General features: G+C 42.3%; 1 protein-coding gene across 1 annotated transcript in view; it reads left to right on the top strand.

Annotated features, from left to right (window-relative positions):
• Positions 1-23,247, top strand: part of MYO10 (myosin X) — a 162,740-nt gene that overhangs the window by 11,879 nt on the left and 127,614 nt on the right.

The raw sequence follows: 23,247 nt of genomic DNA, 5'->3' as shown, positions 1-23,247 counted from the left end.
CTCAAGAAGCATTGAAATCTAACTCCTGGCCCTGCACAAGACACCCCAAGAATCACACCATGTGTCTGAAAGCATTGTCCAAACGCTTCTTGATCTATGTCAGGCTTGGTGCTGTGGCCACTTCCCTGGGGAGCCTGTTCCAGGTGCCCAACCACCCTCTGGGTGAAGACACCTCTTCCTCATATCCAACCTAGACTCCCCCTGACAGAGTTCCATGTCATTCCTTTGGGTCCTGTCACTGGGCACCAGAGATAAGAGTCTGCCTCTCTGCTTTCCCTCAGGAGGACATTGTAGACAGTGATGAAGTCTCCCCTTACTCTCCTCTTCTCCAGGCTGAACAGACCAAGTTACCTCAGCTTCTCCTGGTACAGCTTCTCCTCCAGATTTTTCACCATCTTTGTGGCCCTCTTTTGGATGCTCTTAGTGGCTTTATACCTTTCTTATATCATGACACTCAAAACTGCATACAGGACTCAAGATTGAGGCCTCCCCAGTGCAGAGCAGAGTGGGACAATCCCCTCCCTTGCCCAGCTGGCCATGCTGTGCCTGATGCCCCCCAGGACAGGGCTGGCCCTCCTGGCTGCCAGGGCACTGCAGACTCTTACCCAACTTTCAATCAACCAGGGCCCCCAAGTGCCTTTCCACAGTGCTGCTCTCCAGCCTCTCATTCCCCAGCCTGTACACACATTCAGGGCTGCCCCATCACAGGTGCAGAATCCAGCACTTTCCCTTGTTGAACTTCATATGCTTAGTGATTGCCCAGCCTTCTGATTTGTCAAGGTCTCTCTGCAGGGTCTGTCTTCCTGTGAGGGAGTCAACAGCTCCTTCCATTATAAATGCCAAAATTTTGGAAACTTTTGCATTTTATAGTAGTCTTTTTAAATGCCTTTTTTCTTTTTTTTTTCTTTTTTTTTTTTTTGTGGTATTGAGCAATGATGTGCCTCTAGATAGTAGAAGCATTGGTACAGGCATATTGGAGAAATCTGGGTTTTTTCTCAAGTAAGCTGCTGTAACGTGTTGCAAAAAATAGGACTTTGGCACTTGTTAGTAGTGCTTCATGGGTGGCAAAAATTACTGTAATAAAATTTTCCCTTTGTGGGGGACTGAAGTTCCTACTTTTTGTTACTGTATGATCATCTTTTCCACTCATTTTGTTCCAGACACTCTACCAGAGGAACTAGTAGTCAGCAAGTGGCTCTTTCTCTCCAGAAGTCCAGTTCCGTTATTACCACTTGTTTTTCAGGAAAGAGGTGGATTTTTATCAGATCTTTGTAACTGTTAGAAAGGGGAAAAATTTCAAGAGTTCTCTGTCACTTGGCAAATTCTTTGCTGCTGAGGCTACTGGAGGTAGTCTGTACCTGAGACCATTGGGATGTTTGCTCTTTATGTCTTCGCTTGTGGAAGGGTCTGAGACTACCAGGAAGTAAGGATGTTCCTTGTGTGTGCTTTGAAAAAGAAAGGGTTGTGTCAGTAAGCTCAAAGGTATGACTCTCTAAGGTGCTGGTTCCTTTCTGGGTGTGTGTATTTATTTAGCTTGCTGATATTTTATTTTACTCCAGCCACAATGCTGTGCTGTTCCTTCCTTTCCAATGGAAAGGAAAGGCGTGGGGGAAGAGAATACCTTGCATTGTTTGCTGATGTAGATCTAAACAGGATGTTTGTGCCTTCTGTTAACCTGTTGTTTCTTACTAATGCTGATGTTGCCTACGATTCTTGTATATTGCATGTATGTTTTTTTACATTTCTTCCATTTAGGTAAATTATCTGGCACAGCTGCTGGGACTGCACAGGAAGAAATATATGGCAAGGAATTGCTTCAAGGTTATTTAGAAGCAAAAAAACTTGATTACTTTGTGTGTATTCTCCCTCTTTCTGACCTTTGCAGTTGGAATTAACTGAAGCTGTAAAAAAAAAAAAAAAAAGCTGTTTGTTTGTTTATTTTTCCCAATGACCTGGGAAGCTTGTTCACAGCTCAAAAGCCAAATTGAGCAAGAATAACAAAAATATCTGAATTGCTGAAAGCTTAAATTCCCTGATGGAAAGGTGGTTTGTTGAGGAGAAAAAATAAGGTCAGAAGTAGTAGCCATTAGTGGCTATAAATAAAGTTACTCATTTAGGCCCTCAGACGGATAAAAGAGAGAAGTTGTTCCAGTTTTTCATCTTTACCCTGTGGTAAAAAGTAAGGTATGTCATGCCCTGCCGTTTTTTAGATGGCTTTAAAAATAGCTCTACTTGTTCTGTTTTCTGCTCAAAGGAGGGTTTTCAAGCATACTTGGGTAAGTGACAAAAGCTGTTTGGCCCCAGTCTGAAATAAATACACGAGTTTATGAATCATTTCACTTCTAGTAAGTTGTGTTCCCTGCAGGGGAGTGTCTCTTCTGTCAGTCCATTTACAGTTCTGATAAAACTCTGAATTTGGTTTTTAACTGAAATCTGTGATCATGTGAGCAATATGGAAATGGTGTTGGGAGTAGCTAATGTGTACCTGTGGGTCAATTGGCCTTGTCTTTTGAGAAATAAAACACGGTGTGCAACTTCATGAAGAAGCAGACTGATTTGCTTCCTTTGGGACAACAGCCATGGAAGTGAGGAGGATGCAACAAACCAGCCTGAAGTAGCAATGCACTGAGACTGCCCTGAAGACTCTGGCAGAGTCTTCAAGACTCCAGGGGCTCCCTGTGGAGTTTGGGAACCACTTCAGACAGATGGCTGGTTTTCCTGGGCTCCAGGTGTTGGGATTAACCTTATTCAGAAGGTCACCAAGTGCAGTCTGGGTCTTTCTGTGTCTTTATTGCACTGTGTACAGTGCTGAACCCACAAATTAAACTTTTAGTTTAAAAGTCTTTGTTTAAGAAGCAACTCTCTTCTATGCTTAGCTGTGTTTTGGCCCAATTAAGCGAAGGATTTTGGGGCTTGCCTGAATAGCTGAGTAATAATTAACCTCTCTTTGACTTAGTGGTGCAGAACTAGAACGTTCATCTTCAGAGCTAGATTTCTCCTGCCTTGGTGTTGGCTGACTGAGCAGTGACACGTGTCATGTCCTCTTTCCCCTTTAATGCCAAGTGTGTTTGTGGACATGTTACATGTGTCAAGCTTCACTGGAAAGTAATAATAAAGGTGCAATGCTCTTGGGCTTATCCTGAGTCCAAAGCTTAGCACTGAATGTCCTACTTGTAGCTCCCAGCTCCCTTTGTGCATTTTGCCCAGCAGCTCTTCCGAGGCTGAGGGGGCTGTTATGAAGGTCTCTCCTGAGCCATGGGGGATGCAGGTGAGCAGACTGTTCCCAGACTGTGAGTTTTGCTTCTCTTAACAGTAGATGTTGGCAAATGGCTGATGCAGTTCCCAAACAAGTGGCTGCAATAGTGGTTTCTGACTGGGCAGGAGTGGGAAGTTGCTGTGTAAGCAAAGGCTTGTGGGTGGGTAGGTTTAAAGGCACAGGAGAGTTTTAGGGTTTTGGTGATGTATAGCTAAGCTATGTGGTCATGTGTAAAGATAATGAACCCAAAACAAGCAGTGGGAGTTAGTGTTGAGACTTGGGTTACTAAAATTTGGCTCCTCAACCTGCATAGTACCGAGTTGTGTAATTTTTTCCATGGAAGTTTAGCTCCTGATGTTGCTCTACTTAAAATAAGCAAAGACGTGGTAATCCCAGGATGAATATGGGACACAGATCCACCTGAGTAAGAGCCGAGTCCTAAGGTGTTTAAAATTAAGCATTTTCTGAAATACCTCCTATTTTTCACTTCTAGTTGAATGCAAGTCACTTGGCTCCTTACTCATCATAATCCAAGCTTTCTGTGGGAGAATTAATGAACATTTAGGGAAAGATGTCCCTAACTGTGACAGGGAAGGTTGAGCTAGGTGATTTTTAAAGGTCCCTTCCAACATAAACCAGTCTATGACTGTGAACACTGCATCTATCGGGACTCAGGAAACTCCCAAAAATCCACTCAACGGTAACCAGGAAAAAAAGATTAAAACCCAGGAGGTAACTACTGCTGATCTTGGTGCAAGTTGTATTGAAGTAGCAGTGACCATGGTCCAAGCACAGCTTCTGCAAATCTGCAATGCACAGTGCAGGGCCCCTCTGCATTGCTGCTGTAGCTCCCATGTGGGCAGCAGTGGATGGCACAGTCCGGAGTGGCCTCCGCAGCCATGTCAATCCTGTCAGGGACGAGGGCAGGAAGCCTCTGCCACAATCGTGACTCTGTGCTCTTCACACAAAGACATGGCTTTGTTAGCAGATGACTTGTCTAACTTACCACTGCTTGTTAACCCATCTCAGGATCATTGTTACACTGATTTGTACGTTGACCGTAGAGCTGCTTTTATTGCAGACATCCTTGGAAAGACAGAAATCAGTTTTTCATTTCTACCTAACTTCTTTTAATGAAGCCACCCAGCTGTCTCCTTAACTACACAGGGCATGGCATGTATTGAGGGAAGAACATTTATCCCAGTGCCTTTTGTAGGGAAGATGTTCAAAACTGACCCACAAGATCCATAGGAGAGGTTTTTTTTGGTTTTTGGGAAACTGTCCTTAAGAGGCTACTGCCTTTGAAAGACTACAAATACTGCTGCCATATTGGCACACAGAAGGCCAAGTTCAATGATGTTTCCTTTAAATTATGAGAAAGGAAGCAGAGCAGTGGATGAAGTGGAGAGTAAAGGAGTGGGTGCCTTGTAATTCCTACGTCTGCCAATGCAACAGAATTGCCTCAGGGCTGGATAGGGATAATTACACATCAGCCTTTGTCTTTCAGGCACCAGACGGTATCATGAGGGCTGCTGTTAGGAGTAAAACGTCCCAAATTAGGAGCATGGTGTAGAAAATAGACTTAAAGAAGAATTGGACCTTGCTCTTTTCTCCAAATGAGCAGAAAGAAGTTTCATGTAACATTCATTGTGCATTATTGTGTAAAGTAGTAACTGAGTTTCACAGGACAAGCAGTGCTCCACACCTGTGATGCATCATGGTCTGTGTTACTCATGCAGCTGCCTCGGGAACAGCTGGTGTGGATGTGTGTGCACTCGGAGTGATCCATCACCAGCCCATGTTCAGTCTGGAGTATTCAAAAATCAACTTGCTGGGGAAAATGTCTGCTGGAAGCTTTTTATTTTGCAAGAGAAGAACCACTGAACGAGTCACATCTTTTATTTCTGTAAACATGTCCATAAATAATTTTTTGACAAAAAATAAATGGATACAGTTTTATCTGAGGGAAGGACTTGTACAGCATTTTAGGCTAAAAAACCCCAAACAAGCTTCTTGCAAGCTGGCTGAAGTCGTGTATTACTCCTGGAAGTTGGATGTTTGAGGTGGGTCTTAGTGTGATCTGGAGGAATGAGAATGGAGCAAATGTCTCTTCATACTAGCTATGGGCCTAGATTCTGTAGTTCTGTACAAATGGAATCTTGCTTATGTGAACTTGAGGTGTGGATTTAATTCCTATGAGAGGACAATGTCATGAAACCATGTGCGTATCTGAAAATATGCACAGAAGTTCTGAAGGCCACATTTGTGCATAAACAAATAGCCTCGTGTCTCTCTGAAGATGAAAGGCAGCTGAAAACATGACCAAAACAATGTCGTGTCGGCGCTCTCTTCAAAAGATCTATGTTCAGTGATAAATGTGCTGCCAGAATTGAGCTGTGCTCATCTTATGAGTAAGCAGCTAGAATTATGATGAAATTACAGTAATTTCTTCAAAATAAAGACAAGTCGGTACTTGAAACAACAGTGAAATTGTAGGAAGAGTGTCTCATGAGGACTAGGGTGAAGGTGACATCATGTGAATGCTGTCGTGGGATTTGAATTATTTAAACTGCATTGCTACATGTGCCAAAGTGCTGCAGCCCTCGACAAAAGCTTCACTCTGCTTTTGTCATGATTGTCCAGTTACTACAGCGTTTTCCTTTTCCAATATGTTTTTTCCTTTCCAATGTGTTTTTCCCTTTTCCTGGCGGGAGAGGTGTAGTGTATAAATAAAGCTCTTGCCTTCCCTGGGAGTTTGCACCCATGCAAATAAAACCAGATCTGCTGCCTGTGCTAAGCAGGGGGCCAAGATCTGGGTAACTTCCTTGGAGGAGGAGCAGCAGGCACATAGTCCCTGTGGCTTGCAATATTTTCCACTGCACACGTGAAAATGGATTGGAGCTCTGAGGACTCAAAATTAATTTCCTTAGAGGTGAGGAAATCTCTGTTCCTGCCTGCAGAATAGTATTTCATATGCCGCATCGTGGGTTAGAAGTAGTATGTGCCGTAAGCAGGAAGTTATTGCTTCACTTTGAGATGATGATTTATGACTTCTTTGAAAGGAAAATTGGTTCTTTTTAAGGCCATGTCTTTTTGACCAGCCAAGTGAAAGCTTGGAGGAAGCAAATACAGAGCTGGCGGTGTAGGAACACATTGCTACTGCAACATTTATTTGGAGTAAAGCCTAAGTAGCTTTTTGTGTTCCCTACTTCCTAGAGTTCAGGAGTGCTGAAGAGCCACCAGCTTCAGCAAAACTGTCTTGTGGGGCTGGGTGTTTTGAGAAGCATGAGCAGGATACTTCTCAGTTGTTTTGCCGCTGAGATTAGTGGTAACGGTTCTGTTTGATTTTTGAAGAGTAAAAATACTAGTTTGACTAAAGCAGTATGAGTAATTAGTCCCATGCTTGAAAATATTCACTTTTTTTGAAATGACATTTCTGAAAGTAATTCAGAAGGGATGAGGACCCCTCCAGGTGACCAAGCTGGAGCATTTTTCTGAGAGGAAGTCTGGGCTGAAGAAGCAATCATTCATTCTTGGGTTTGTGTCACATTCATGTCAGCTGAAATCAAGCACGTGCTCTTTCTGACTAGGGAGGCTTTCCTGAATCCTCTTCTGTTCTACACTAATTAGCCAAATGTGCTTCTCTTTGCAAAATTCCATGCTTCAGCATTTGTGGGAAAGTTGTTTTTTCAGTAGTGTTTAGGTCGTTTTATTTTACCTAAGAGTTCTTTAAAAATCCTCAAAAAACAAGACCAAAAACCACCACCCAAACAGAACAAATTTGTTCTGGTGTTTGGGTTTTTTTTTTTTTTTTTTTTTTGTTTTGTTTTGTTTTGTTTTGTTTTGTTTTTTTTGTTTGTTTGTTTTTTGTTTTTAATTGACAGCGTAGTAATATGAGGAGTGACTTTACTATTAGCATGAAAAGTAGTAAAAGATACTGGCTGGGTATAGGCAGAGGAAGGCATTTATATTTGTTCTATACTTGCATTCTTTCCATAAAAATATGATTATGAACGTGTACAATTAAATATGTTTTAATAGCACTGTGTGAAGCAGTCATAGAAAATTCCCACTTTGAGCTTCTACAGGCCTGTTGTGAAGCCTATTTGCTTCAAGTTTTGTTTGGATTATTACTTCTGCTTTTAGTGCTTTGGGTTTTTTTGGGGTTTTGTTTTGTTTTTTAATTTGAGAATGAGCACCTCTCTGGGCAGGGAAGACTCAGTAATACTGCATTTCGAGTGCTGCACACTGATAATTTGACTTGAAATTATTGTGCAGTCCTCTTCTTTATAGATAATTTAAAGGATCATCCTTGTGATGGAAAGCTTGCAAGGCCCTCCCAGGTCTCACAGACTGGGTAACTGCACCACGCTGTGGGAAGCAGATGTTTATGGAATTGTCTGGGCTGACGTTTACAGAGTAGATGGTTGATTTAATTCAAAAGGTTACAGAGGAATTGGTTGATGTGTTTAATTGCAAAGTAAAATGAATTTCCATGTAAATGTTCCTGCTGCTGAGTAGACACACTTTCAGAGGTAGCTGAAGAGAAAAGTCATGGTTCCCTGGGCTTTAGGGTCAATGAGGGTTGCTTGTGAGAACCTGCTGTCCAGTGTGTTGACTCAGCTTCCAGCATACCTTTTGGGTGGCAGGGTGAGGGAGGAAGCTGGGAGATGCAGAGCAGGGATTTGTAAATCTACTGGAGCAGCTACCTCGTAGGAGAAAATTATGTTTTTGTCAGACTTTAAGTTGCTCTATAATCTGTGTGTGTTGTCTATCTGTTGCCTGATAGCAGTATCTCTCTACAAATACCTGTAAGGAGATGGTGGCCAAGTGGGGTTTGTCTTTTCTCAAAAGTAGCAAATGATGAGACAAGAGGAAACAGCCTGCAGTTGCACCAGGGTAGGTCTAGATTGGATATGAGCAAAAATTTTTTCGCCAAGAGTGTTGTCAAGCTTTGGATCAGGATGCCAAGGGAGGTGATGGAATCATCATACCTGGAGGTATTTAGGATATGTATAGACATGACACTTACGGATGTGCTTGAGTGATCAATGATCTTAGATGTCTTTCTCAACCTAAATGATTTTGTGATTTTATGTTAGTCTGTGGGTAGTCTGAGGTATTGGATGATGTGTACTGAAATATGACTACTTCTTGAAGACAAGATGTGTAGAGTGGAAAGAGGAGCTTGCTCTTTGGCTATGGTCTTGCTAGCTCTTGCTAGCCTGTTGGTACATGCTGAGCTCACCACAAAGATACTTCTTCTTTGTATGCAAATGATGTGTCACACCCCCTATATCTCTGCTGTCATTTCATTGCTTTCACCAACCTCAAAGTCTGCTGAATTTCAGTTTTGGCTATCATAGAGTCATAGAATTGTCTGGGTTAGAATGGACCTTAAAAAACATTTAGTTCCAACCCCCCTCTGCATGTGCCCCCCCCTACCCTGGGCAGAGACACCTTGCACTAGACCAGGTTGCTGGAAGTCCCATCCAGGCTGTACTCTGGACACTTCCAGGCAGGGGCCGTCCACAGGTTCTCTGGGCACCTCACAGTAAAGAGTTTCTTCCTTACATTCAATGTAAACATATCCTCTCTCAGTTTAAAGCCTACTCCTTGTGCTAATACTACATGCTCTTTCAAAAAGTCTTTCTCCATCTTGTAGGCCCACTTTAGGTACTGGAAGACCATAAACAGCTTTCCCTGGAGCCTTGTCTTCTCCAGCCTAAACATCCCCAACTCTCTGTGTTTGTAGGAGAGTTGCTCCATAGCCCCAGGCATCTTTGTGGCCTTTCTTTGTCTCATATATCTCTGTCTCTAAGCAGCTGTGTTCTTGCCAGTCCTTCCTCTGGTCTCACATCAGTTTTTCTAATATGGGGAAGCACAGCTTTCCACAACTGGCACTTGCAGGTTCTTCCAGGCTGGGGAAAATGTGACTGTCAGTCACAGCTGGTAGGTGTTTGTGTGAAGGAAACAGGATCTCCTTCCTGGTTGAGTCCGGCGTCTCGGCCCAAGTAGGTCACATCAGTTAGTAAAGAGTGTGATCTTATTTCAGACCTGACCCTGGAGAAATGGGGGAAAAAATTCTGCCTCTCTGCTGGAGCAATGCTTCACTGCTCTCTTGAGCTAATCCCCTTGACTAATGGGAAGGGCTTAGGTGCAAGGGGTTCCCACCTTGATATATGAATAGTGCATCTCTGGGAGTTTACAGTGCATAGTCAGAATCATTTGATTTTGACTGAGGAGATCCTTTGCCTGCTGACAGGCATGTAATATTAAACCCTCATTAATAATGCTTTTGCACACTGGATGTAGTAAACTAGACGAGAGTCTGAACCCAGATGTATTTCCTTTCTCCTGGTTATCTCTGAGATAAATGCCTATTTTGTCAGGGGGTAATGCTTTAAATCACTTCTCTTTGGTTAAACTCTTCTAATTGCTTTATGGTTTAGTTTTGGATTAAATCTTCAACAACCTGCTGTACAGTAAAACACGCATGTGTGCAAAAAAAAATTACAGAAGCAACTTCTCTGTGTTTCTGCTTCTTCTGCTCCTGCCTTATTACCACTGCTGAGGTAGTAATTTTTCCTTTTGACAATTACCAGCTCTTGTAAACATGCATTGAAGAAAGAAAAAAAATTGAATACTAGAGTCATACAGCAGATGTCTGTCCTTCTCATGGAAACAAGGATGCAAAATGGGAATGCGTCAAGTCTCTTAGGTGTGCCTGAAAATGAGGAAACGTGACGCACCTTTCTGTTGAAAGGTGGAGTGCAGATTTGAAGCTTCTTTGGAAAGGTTTTGCAAGCCATGAGGAAAAGCGTGTCACTGCACATCCAGGGAACCTGTGAGCTGCTTTGTATGACTGCCTTGGGGGTTTGTCTATAGATGTGAGATGGAACAATATGCAATTACAGGGTTTGTCCAGCATATGAAGTGCAAGTGTCTATGACAGGAGGAGAGAGGGATTGCTCAAATAAAATACATGCTCTGTTTCTGTGTTTCCTACTAGAGGTGTTCCCTTCTGATAGTTCAGTAATGAATGAACTTCAAAGGAGTAATTTTTTTTAATGTAATATGTTGGGAAAATGCCAGTAAAAGCAATAATGACTTGCCATAATGACTCCGCTGACTTGCCCTGTAGATGTTTCATTTTATAGTTGTACAAGTGCATAAGAATCGAAGCAGATACCCTAATAAGGGTAGCATTGCTGCAAGGAAATGTATCTGGTCAGAGAGAAGTGGAGTAAGCAAAAAAGCAGGAGATTGCTTTTCAGAGGGTTGTGACCTTGGGTGGCTGAATATAACGAATGCAGTGTTTCAGGCTGCCTTTTTGCCTTGCAACTGCAGCATACCATTGGTATTCATCAGCAGTGACCAGCCTCTGCAGTGGGGAGCATTGCAAAGCATCCATCACTTTGTTTCCAGGAGAAGTTTTATGTTGATAAAAACCAAAAGTTTAAGTTAAAGCAAAAGTGTTCAAAGTGCATGCAGGAAACATGCTGTGTTTTATCTGAGCTTCGTAGATTTCTAACATTACCCACTATATAAAGTTTATTGCTAACTCTTCCTTCAATATGGATCCCAATACTAAATTGCACCTTCTGCCTGTATTACTGTAGTGTGAAATGCCACCTGTGCAGCCTGCTTTGGCATCACATGTCCTCTGGGAAAGCGGAGATTAGCCCTGATTGACAGTCTTCTGCTTTACTGTGCAACAGCTGAGGAGACCAGGCTGGGATTTAATTTCTCTTCCACTCTTGCCACCTGATTTTCCTTGTTCTTTGTGTTGGCAAAGTGAATTAGGTGTTTTCAACTGCCTGTTGCAATTTATTTTTCTTTAAAAACATATGATCACGGGTTTGAGAAGTAACTCATAATCAGCTATTTCATATTTACTGACACCTTTGTGTTTGTCTTATGGTTGGTCGGTTAGATCCTGTTTATAAACTATTTACAAACAATGAATTTTGAATTGAATAACAAGTTATTTAGGTTATAGGCTTCTATCCTTTGCAGGTGGACACATTCTCTTCATATTTCAAGAGAAAATTGAAAAACATTGGAAGACAACAGTGATCAAATATTATGTGTTTTGCATCTTTTTTCGTGGCTGAATTCTAAAATTTGTTGGGAGTCTATTCTGAGTTCCTGACCTGGGAAGGAGGAGAAGAAGGTCATCATTGGAGAAGGAGGGAATGGGAAGAGCTAGCAGTTCTCCTGTCTGCTCCAGGCCCAAATGTCCACCAAAGTCTCAGGGAGTGTTTCCTCCCAGGCATCCCAACATATTGATCAGGGTATGTAGGACAAAAAAAAAGATGATATAGAAAAGTGGAAGAAAGGACACTCTTCAGTATTGTAGACAGGTGCAATAATTTCAGAGAGTCCTCTTAGTATCCTTTTTTCAGATGCTGGGAATGTGAATTAATTCTAAAATGAATGGGAAGTGGAATAAACTTTTTTTAGACTTGTTTGTCTCTTCACAGGTGTGCTGGGGAGTCTCACTGAGGGTCACCCTTCAACTCTTTTCCCACCACTCCCTCTCTTCTAAAAATAGAGAAAATCTATTTAAACAGTGGTACCCAGATTACTCTTTTACTTAGGTACTTAGTTCTGTTCTGTTGACTAAAGCTCCCATAACTCTCCAGCAAAGAATCTTTTCCTTATCTGTGTAGAAATACAATACCCGTTAGTTAGTGTGTTACAAATGCTTTCATACACTGCTGGGATTTAATTAAAGCACTGCTGCCTGCCTGCTTTTGTTTTTTAAGATGTGCATTTCATTTCTGCATGCAAGGCAGTGAGCTTCAGAAAGTCAGAGAGCAAAAGGCATCAGCTACTACACACCAGAAGAAGTGCATAAGTCCTTCTGAGTTACAAAATCTTTCCCACAGTGAGGCTGGTCACGCATGTTCTGTGTGAGGAGCCAGGCTGAGCTAAGGCAGTACTCAGCAAGCACAGCAATGTACCTCTGCATCCCCCAGGCTCCCCATAAGCATCTGCTGTACTTGCCAGCCTTTCTGCCTCAGGTGCATGGGAGTAAGCCAGTGCTCTGCCCTCTAATGATAAAGTGTGCCATTACATTTTGCTTAATTGGTTGTGTTTTCATCAGGTGATCTCCAGACAGGCAATTTGGAGTTGCTCAGTGATTATTGCGGTTTGCAGTGTACAAATTAGTGTGGGAAGTTGCTAACATTAGCCTTCCAACTTAGGACTTTAGTGGCAGTGTCGGCTCTTTCAGCATCCATCCGAATTGCAAAAGGCAAGGAGGGAGAGCATGGGCGGACACTGTTGCCCGCCATTCACTGGGACATCCATGCTCTGGCAAAGATGTCATTCCATTTCCCAAACCTGCTTCTAGAAGCCAGGCAGCACAGGTGGGCTTCAGATGCAGAGGAGTATGATTCCCCTCCTCCTTACCACCTGGATTTTTAGTATTTTTATTTATTTAATTTTTAAGGGTGATTGGGTCCTGGGAATGTAGTACTGGCTCCCCACCACCTCAAGTTGTTTCATAACCCATGCTGGACCCGTTCTGTATGATGCTGCAAGCCTGATAAATTCTGCCCAAGGCTTGATAATGTCTGCCCAAGCTTCCTAAATGTGTCTCAGTGCTGCTGCTGCCCACTTTTGCAGGCCAGAAATCCATGTTTTTCCAGCTAGGTGTAGATAGTGTTTAATCTTCGGCAGGCTTCCCTGGGCTCCCGTTCCTGCCTTTGAGCTGTGGTGTGCTGCCTTGTGCCCTCCCTGAGGGACCACACGTGTGGGGTAGGCTGCTGGGCTGCCCAAGTGTCTCATCTGTTGGAGCTGGTGTTGTGAAGAGGTGCTTGTCCCGAATCCAGGATATTGCCCCTGAGTTTCAGTAGAGTATATTAGCAGGATGGAGCAGGGGCTGCTGGTGGAAGCTGCTCTGTGAGTCACTGTGGCTGATGGGAGTGGAGGTACCTGAGCTCCAACAGCTGAGGTCTGAGCAGCCCAGACCTCTCAACTGCTTGTGATCGAAGTGTAGCTCGGATTTGTTTCTCAGTGAGGGGTCAGACCAGTCAGATGGGCTTCAGAAAATCAAGGCTGAAATGCTTGTTGAAAAGGTTACTGTTCAGGTGCAAGAGCGCATCCTAATTTACCAACTGTTTCATTTGTTTCTCCTTATCCTATGGATGTTTACCTATATGCAGGGTCCTGTGGACATCTGAAAGACATCATAGATGGGCAAAGAGGCAAAGAGTTCTGGTGTTTCTAGGGCAAACCCCATATAGTTTGCCAAAATTTGATTAAAAAAAAGAAAATGAAAAACAAAACAAACCAAAAAACCAGCAAAACCCAAACAAAAACAAACAACAACCACACTGTCCAAAAAAAACCAAAAAACCACCCCAACTGAAGCATGAACTAGCCAAGTAAAGAAATAATTCTATGAAAAATACATACTTCTAATATTGTGTCCCTGTGGCAAGAGAGAGAAATGTAGTGATCATATTGTGAAAGCAAAGCTGCCAAGTGAAATGAAGCATACTGAATCATCAGTTGTAAATTCAATGTGAGGAGATCAATACAACTTAGCAAAAGAACTTATGACCTGATTTAAAATTCTCCTATTTTCAGTAATCGGTGTTTCTGTTAATAAAAGAATGAAAGAACTGTGGGCCATTATTCTGTTTTCTCACTCCTTTTCACACTTACTTTCTTAGCCTTGGAATGAAATCTTGCTAAGTCTTATGGCACCAAAGTGTGCCCTGTGTCTCTACGAAATCCTGAGTTTTAGTTTCAAGCAAGTATGGAGCTTGGAAGAAGAGAGAGGGGGAAATACCCCAAACTACTTACAAAGGATGTGGGCTGGGTGGGCCAGTTTGGTTTTGTCTTATAGCTCTGGTCTTACGGCTGTTTTTTGCAACGATTGAGTTCGGAAATACTTTCCTTGCTTGCCCATCCCTTCTTCAACTCATGAAAGTGAGTTACAGGGAGACATAAACAAAGTACAAAAAAAAATCCCTCTAATGTTTTCAGGCCTGTTAAAGGATCATGAAAACTGACAAAATGGAACATAAAACCAAAGTGGAACCTTTTGTGCTTCGATGCAAGTAAATTGAAATGAAAGCTGTAGTATTATTCTTGGGAATACTTAAGTATGCTTGTTACCTTGCACAGTCTGCTGTTTAATATGGATTTGTTTTTTCACACCAGAATCTCACTTGAGTAAAAGTGTGCTTTCCTGGAATTGCCTGCTTCTTGAGCATGATAGGGAAGAAGAAATAGGCAATGCTGAGCTTCCTAGAAGACAGGAATAGACCTTACCTTGCTAAATGCAATTCCTCATGCTTGCTTTTAAGTGCAACACTGGCATTGTATCAGTGATGCTTCTTGATGCAAGAAGGCTTTCACTAATACTACCAGAATAAAATCAGATAGCTGACAAAGACTGTTCAAAGGTAGAAAATGTATATTGTTCAGAAATTTCATCTGCTTTGCAAATTCAAATCAGGCTGTATCGTTATAATGCCACTCTAGACAAAGCATACCCATGCTTGTGTAGCACAACTAGCATCTGTAGAAAAACTAGTACTACTATATAGTTGTTTTGTACTGGATTATCTTCAAAAATTTCCATATCCAGGTACATAGAGAACAATGTTAAGAACTGAACAGTGCTTGACTAATGAACCTAATGAAAAGTCTAATGTCTCATGAAAGTAAATGGTAAATGCTTCTCTTCAGAACAAATGTGCCAAAACAAATGTTTTTTTTTTTCTTTTTCCACCTTATCAGCTTTGAAGTATTTAATTAAGATGTTCCTCCTTAACAAAATGTTTTGAAATGAGACTGAACATATACTTTTGCAAGCAGAAGTTCACATTTTGTAAACAAGACTCTCCTTGGGCTTTACAGACAGTCAATGAGAAACATCTCTCAAGTTCAGTCTCAAACTAAACCTTGATTCAGAATGGTTGGTCTTTCCCATGCCCTCTGGCCGGTGCTCATGAGTTGGCTTGCCTGGTCTTTGCTTTGTCCAGACAAGAGAGGCAAGAGGAAAGTGAAAAACTTGCTTGGATGTTTTGCAAAACTTGTGAAAAGTGGTTTTGAGACCATTAGCCACCTGTGGCAGATGACTTTTAAGTTTTTAAGAGCAAAGTTTCTGAAGAATAGCAAAACTGTGTGGCTGAGCCCCAGCAAAGAGGGAAGTGAAGAAATTTCTACCATTGCTTTGCCTGATTGGTCTTTGAAACCACAGTCCCAAAGAGGGCAGCTTAAGCAGGGAATGAGAAGGGAATGGTAGCATGACTTCTCACATGTATGGATTTAAAAATCCTTCTCCCCCTTGATGTGAGTTTATAAGCATAGCATGTAGCATCAGCAGAACATTGCCAAGCTGGCAACTTTAGGACTGGGGAGTGCCAGGCCCAACCAGGCATGGTGGATGAGCTACAGGCATTTTGGCAAGCTGTTCTCCTTTTCCCTGAGTTACTGGTAGAGCTGCAAAGCAGTGTAAGAGCTGACTAGATGATGTGGCAAAGAGTATGTAAGCAGAAGCTAGTGATGATTGAAATTGCTTGTCTGGGCAGTCGTGCTGGGACTACTACTCCTGCTGCCTGCATTGTTCTTGGCTTTGGTGAACCATTCTTAATGGAATGGTTAGTAAAAATCTTCCCCTGCTGCTTTCTTGCACACTGTCCTTCCTCGGTTCTGCATTCCTTAAAATACCTATTGGAATTTCTGTGTTTGGCTTTGTTGTTAGGGTTTTTTTTGTTGTTGTTGCTGTTTTGTTCATGTGTTTTCACATTTCTGGTCATGACTGCAATTAATTAAAAAATGAGTTTCTGGAAAAAATATGAGTGCTTGACAACACCGTGTTGTCATCAAAGACAGAACTGCAACTCCTATTGAATTCTGTGGTCACAGCATTAAGGCTTGTTTGATTCTCAGGGTGAATTTTAAGGGTTTTTTTGAGTGTACTGTATATTCCTCTTCAGGTACTCAAATAAGGGGAGAGAATTACATGCTACTTTTAAGATGACCATGAATACACCAGGATGTCTGTCATTTGCCTGGCCATTGCTACCCCCTGTCCCGATGTAGATAGACCCTGAGGGAAAGATGTACAGTGGCACCAATCTCTTTTGCTGTGTGCTCCCTACATCTCACTGCTGTCATCAGTAGCTGTTTTCTCTTCCTTCTCCTCACCCACATGTCTTCTCTTCCTGAGTTTTAACAGATTAAAATCCTGCCTCCTCCTTCCAAGCTAAGATAGAGGGGTGAGAGTGGTGGAGGCAGTGCCATAAGTCAGGCAAGTCTGTGATACCCGATGATGATGATGTAAAGTGGGACTTGAAACTGTAGATCCAGCAGATAGAAGTTGCTGTATGTGTTTCCCTGCTTCATTTTTGCAGTTCTGTTCGTGGTCAGTTGCCAAGTAGTACTTGGAGCAATGATTTTTAATTTCAGAATTCATCAGAAATGCCATTGTCTCGACTGCACAGAAACTGTTATTTCTTTACCTTACATTTACAGGCATGAGAACAAGCTGTTGTCTGCCTGCAGACTGTCTAACTTTACCACAATCAGTGGCAGTAGGCTTACCCCTGCACTGTCATGTTTTTCCACCCATGATGCTGGGGTATGGGTTAGGCAGTCTTGAATGTGAAAAAAAGTATTTTGCAAAGCTTGTCAGAACAAGTTTGCTGAGTGTCTCATGAAAGTCATAACTCAGACTGTACAATACCAGTAACTCTTCCAAAAAGACTTGATGGTATCTTCTTGCTAGGTTTGCTTTTGAGTGCATGATGAAGCTGCTGCTTCCTAACCATGTGGAAATCTGTTGTCCTCAAGAGCTGACAACCACATCTTCAAAAGCTCTAGCAGATCAAAAGCTCTAGCAGAAAAGTGCAGTTGCTTTTTGATGGAATTGCCTTTTGGCTTTTGACTGAGGTCTATTAGTGATGAGTATCTTCACACTCAACAGCAGAAGATGTGGAGGAGCATGCTTGTCCACCTGCATATATTGAGGGTATTGTTTGTGTGCTGTTTGTGTTGGGCATAATTGAAAGATAAAAAAAAAATGTGCTGTTATTTGTTGGGTTTTTTAAAAATTTATGTAGAAAATACTATCTTATATGAAGCAGTGGTCTTGTAAAAAGTGCTGGTGCCTTCAAAGGGCTGAGGAGGGTGAAAGATTATTCTGGTTCCCTTTCAAGTCAGTAATAATATATGTTTTAAATCCAGTTTCTTGTTTTTAAAGTAGTATACCATCACTAGCTCTGTGCTATCTCCGGTTACTGAAACAGGAGGAGATGGAGCCTGTTCAAGGTTAATCAGCAGATGTTGTGCAGACCTCAGGAGCAGGAGAGCTGGTGCTTTGATCTGATGTGGGAGATTGACAGATGACAGAAACATCTCATTTTCAAGGACATTTTGCTCTGCAGGAAACTAACCCCCCTCGAACTGGCCTTATATCCCATGGAAACATCTTCATGGCTTTGTTCTGCTTTAAAACAGGAAAGAGAATAGTATTGTTTAAGAGACAGAACTAAATTTGTTGAGAGGAAGGTGTTAGTGTTTTACCCAAGTGTTTTCTGAGGAAATTGTGAGTACTATGGTAAGTGTTTGAAAAGTAATTTTACCCCATTAAGCTCGATTATGTATATGCCTTGGTTTATGAAATTGAGTTTAAGGAGCTGAAATTTAGATTGCATTTTCAAATAAACTTACAAAGTTGTGCTTTCTCTCACTATGTGCAGGGCTCAATTACTCCTTCTCTGTAACTCTGTCCATCCCTTTCCACCCTATCATCCCCGAATAAACACTGCTGATCCCTGACTGTTGGCAGAGAAGGGTAGCCTGGCTGTTGAGGAATGGAGCCTCTTGGTGGCCCTGTCTTGGACCAATTTCTGGAGTGTTCATTTATTTCCCTTTTGTACATCATGTGACAGTAGTAATCGCAGACCTTTATAGTAGTTCCTGCATTCAGCCACCAGGGATGACCAGCTCTTCTGAAAGCCTTTTGTTGATGGAAAGCAGCACCAGGGAAGCCAGGCAGCGCAAAGGAGGGCATCCTGGACCAACATTCTGAATTAAAGAGCAATACGTCAGACAAATGGCCGTTGCTGCTTGTTTCCCTGGACTTAGATGTGGAAGAACAGGTCTGGTTTTCTGCTCAAGAGGCTGAATGATTCATATATGTGAAGTCAGTGAGGGATATTCAGCTTCCAGTGAACTTCCCACTGAGTAGTTGGGCCAGGCACTTGATATGGTTTTGGGTACCTAAATTTAACTGTTTTCAGTAGCCAAAGCCAACAGGGAAGGGTGAGTATTCAGAACAGTAACTGACTATTAATATGAAATTAGCAAAGTTGTGGTTATTTTCTTGATGACTTCTTTATTTTTGTGGCCCCTCCCTAATTGTTGTCAGTTTGTGACTTAGGAAAGAGAAGGAATTAAGATAAATGTGGGTTTGGTTACCTTTTGTATTAGAAATCTGTGTCCTGCTTGACCTAGTTAATAACATCTCTTCCTGTCTCTCAGACTTTGTATTTGGAGCCAAGCTACTGAGGTGCATAAACAAAAGGTTCTCTAAATACATATTGACTATTGTTCCTTTCACTTTGCCAAGCCTCAATAGTGACATGCTTTTTGAATGCAGATGCAGCATAACCTACATTCATTGCTCTTAATTTAAAGCAGTTTTAACTGTTTTGAATCAACTGCATTGATGTGTGAACTGGATTTCACATTATAAAGTGTGAATGACTAGTGTTTGCACTGAGATGAGAACAAAGTCATTATACAGTATCTGCTTTTTCATATGTAGACGTATATATGATATATATGTATATAAAATGTAATTAATGTGCAGTTACTGTATTCAGCATACAGCATGGATGCATATAAAATCTAAATTGTTAATTAGAGTTTTGCAATGAATGCTCCACCATTTTACTTAATTCAGATAAAGATCTTCATTAATTTTGTGATTTTCAGCATATGTATCCAACAGAAAGTAAAAAATGAATAGATTTTTGTCATCTCCACAAACAGAATACTGGGGAAGACAAGAAGTAGAGTTTCCATTTTCAGCATCAAAATCTGTGAGGTAGAAGGATCCAGGACTTCTCCAGGTGGTCTTGCAGCTGTGAGATTTGAAAAGCTATTTCCTTTCAGTTTTTCAGTCAGGAGAAATTTATTTGCCACGGAAATGATGGCATATGGCTGTTCTTCTACAAACACTATTTCAAGTATTTTTATGACTTTACTTCATGGAAATAAAAAACACTGGGCTGTAGTTAGTGCTCCATGGCTTTCTTTGCCCTATAACCACAGAAGGCTGGCTTTTCAGGAAGCTCTGGAGTGACCCAAGACACCAGGCCCCTCCCTGCCAAAGAGATGGAGGTCAGTGCAGCCACAATGTGCATTGAGAGGATTCCTTCCTCAGGTGGGTCCTGTATGCCAAGTCTTGTCCATAAATTAGGCACTGGTGAAGATTTTGTCACTGGTGCATGGGTAATGCGTTGCAGAGGGATGGCAGCTGGATCAGTGTCTGTAGCTTGTGTTGTTGGTGAGGTATCTCTTGCCAAGACCTTTTTGTTTTCCCCACCCAGAGGGGAAGGCCCATGGACAGGCAGTCCATTGTAGAGCTACCTTGCCAGGGAACATGTTGTATTTGCATTCCAGATGCCTCCGGCTTTGTGAACTGCATTGTTCCAGCCTCCTTTGAATAGCGGCTATTGACCCTTAACAATGTACATTTGTTTAAATCAACCTCTTTCCCTGCTTTAAAAAGCTTATTATAGCACTAGCCCAGCCAAGGGAAGGCTTCTGTGCAGGCCCCTTCTTTTCCCCTTCATAGCCAGAAAAAAAAACAACTTTGCAGCATTAATTATTTAATTTCAAGATGGAAAACATTCTCCTCCTTCTGAGAGGCTATTTTGAAGGCTGAGGTCTTGGCAAAATTTGTTGCAGCTTAATGTTTACAAGCTTTTCATTGCTCTTGAAAGCATAAACTTCATGTTACTTGAGCTTCTGAGATGCTGGCAAATAATAAACCTGTGGAATGACAGGGGTTTGGTTGTCCTGAAACACTTGAAGAACTTGATTGCATTTTGGCAGATAGGTTTTTTTTCTCTTTTTATGTGCGTTTAAGTGGATTGAGTTCATGTAGAAGGAGATGGTGGAGACTGACCAGGACAGAACATTAGTGCCCAGCAGCAGGCTGTCTAAAGTATTTCTGAGGTCGGGGGTGTAGGTTGGGACAAAATTCTCTTTGCTGCTTGCAGTGACAGTAGTACATGTATCTGCCCCTCAAGCCTTCAGGTCTCCAGAGCCTGATGCTGACAGTAGCCACCATTATTAAATCCCTTGCAATTTGTGAACCAAACTATGACTGTTTGCTCTGGGGGGAAGCTTGGCTCTGCCTTGCTCCTGTGGGGTTATTAGGTCAAGGCAGAAAAGACCAGTGAAATAAAAAAAATTCCGAGAGCTGGACAACCTTGTAGTCCTCTTATTTTGTGCCATAATAATCCCACAAATAACAGCAAAATATTCAAACTTGGAACAGTGGCTGTCTGATTGAGTGGGATAGTTTAATGAGCTGAGGATTCTTTCTTCTGATGTCCTGTGTTAAGTCAATATTTCATCTCATGAGGTTTCTGTAGACATTACTTTTGAATATGTTGGTAAAGTGTTGCCTGCACGTTGATGGAGGTGATCCTACCCCTCTGCTCAGCCCTGGTGAGCTGTGAGCTGGAGTGCTGTCTCCAGTTGTGTGCTCTCCAGTGCAGGAGAGACATGGATATACTGGGTAGGGTCTAACAAAGGATCAGAAAGATCATGAAGGGTCTCTCTCCTAGGACTACAAGCTGAGAGATCTAGAATTCTTAAGCCTCAGGATAAAGCTCAGGGGGAATCTCACCAGTGTGTGTAAATACCTGGAGGGAAGATAAAAGAGGAGGGAGCCAGATTCTTTTTGGTGATGCTCAGTGACAGGCTCAGAGGCAGTGGGCACAGGCTGAAACACAAGAGGCTCACACTGAGCATCAGGAAACACTTTCTGCTGTGGGAGTGACTTGAGTGCTTTCACAGCCAGCTCTGTGTGAGCCTGCTTGAGCCCCTGGGTTAGAGGCTCTCCAGAGGTCCCTGTCAATTTCAGCCTTCTGTGATGCAGGGATGAAGTGTGGTGACTGAGGACTTACCGGAATCCCAGGCAAAGCTCAACTCACCTTGCTTTCATTGTATGGCATGGTGTAGCATGGGTGCATCATCACATCATCTCTCTTACTGTGCACTCATGCTCAAGGGCTTTAGACCCATTCTACAGTGATTTAAGTGGGCTGTGCATCATTCAACCCATAGGGGTTGGCAGGCAGCTGGACTCCTGGGGACAGTGATCTGATGGCAGCACCTCCATTAATGTGAAAAAAACCTTTGTCTCTACATGGTGGTTTTGGTAGATGTTCTTCAGAACCAAATGTGTAGCCTTCAAAGTTGTCATTGCTCCTGCGTCTGTACCTGAGGGACACAGGACATTTCTGTTTGCTGGCTCTGGTGCAGAGGTAGCAGAGGAAGTCCAAGAGCAATGCCCTCACATCAGCCTTCCTTCCTCTGGGAAGTGCAGGGTGAGAATACCCATGGATCAGACAGCATGGGGATGTTTGTGGTGTTCAAGAGAATAGAAACAGTGCCCTGGGTTTTGTGATGACCAGAGTCTGATGTAGACCCAGGAGAGTGGGTGAAAGTGTTCCAGCTGCTGTTACTGGATTTTGAATTTAATGTTCAAGTTTTATCTATTGCTTTTACCACTTCTGGGGAACTGTCTCCCCACTGTTTTCCAGTCTCCTGCTCCCCCCTGCCCACCTCAGGTACTGGCACACTCCTTTCCAATTCCATCTGCCCCAATCCTGCACTTTTAAGTTGATAAGCCTTGCATTTGAACTGCTTCAGCATTGCTGTGTACCTAGAAACTATATAACTCGAGATTTTGGAAGTAAAAGGGCAAATGCTCCACAGGTATTTGTGGCATTGAAAATGGAAAGCAATTTGTGAAAAGATGCAGTGGGAAAAATAAAGAGGGATACTCTTGCCTCATCCTCTGTGTCCAGGTGAACTTTTCCCATTTAGAGTAACCAAACAGCAAGAGTTTTTAAATTCTCCATGAGTACTGTTTTGTCTCAGTGCTGCAACTGTCCCATCATAGAAAGAAAAGAAATATTTATTCAACATTATCTAAAAGCATACGTAACTTGTAATGTGGCTGAAGTCCATGGTAAGCTCGTGGGCCATTTACCTTAAATAGGCAACAGAATAAAAATCTGTATTTGTCTTGGTTATTTATCAGGACTGCACCCCCTCCACCTTAAAAAGACTTTATGTCTGCTTTCCCCAAACCTCATAATTGTCAGGATATATCCCAGCACTTTCCTACCACTCCTTTACTTTTTGTTTCGGAGGGTATTTGACTATTCTGGTGAAAAAAATCTCTGTTCTCTGAAAGCCACTAAAATACTGTTGCCCTGATATGGAGCCAGGTGTCTGAAGAGAACGGGAGTATAGTTTGGGTTGGAAGTCAGGCTATGGGTCATTGCTGCTCAGTGTTTTCATGCCAGTTAAAGTCTTCTGCTACACAGGAGCACCTCAAGAGGCTGTTGCTTATGGGATGGCTTTCGCTGCAGCTGCAGCATCAGCTGTGGTCCTCCTCCCTTGTTCTCGGTGCTAGATATTTCTCTTAATGCTGCATCTACCAGCCAGGTGGCAGATACAGCATTAAGCTCTACCTGCTGTACTAGACTGCCTTAGGTGTCTCACTGATAGTGTCTCCAATGCCTCCATGGCAAATATCAGTTCTTTGTAACCTTGCTTGCTACTAGTTGGTCTTCTTTTTTTTTTTTTTAATCCTCTGCATTTTTGTGCAGCCAGGAGAGGAGAACCATGTAAAGAGAAGTAGTTTAGAAAAAAGGTAAAAGATAGAAGTGCTGGGAGTGTCTGACTGAGGTTGAAAATAAACTGGTAGG

This window comes from Chamaea fasciata, unplaced genomic scaffold (genome assembly GCF_029207755.1).
Source record: "Chamaea fasciata isolate MVZ Bird 193981 ecotype frontalis unplaced genomic scaffold, bChaFas1.0.hap1 SCAF_1, whole genome shotgun sequence".
Classification (NCBI taxonomy): domain Eukaryota; kingdom Metazoa; phylum Chordata; class Aves; order Passeriformes; family Sylviidae; genus Chamaea; species Chamaea fasciata.
The sequence above is the reverse complement of the archived record's forward strand: the minus strand, read 5'-3'. Positions and strand labels throughout refer to the sequence as shown.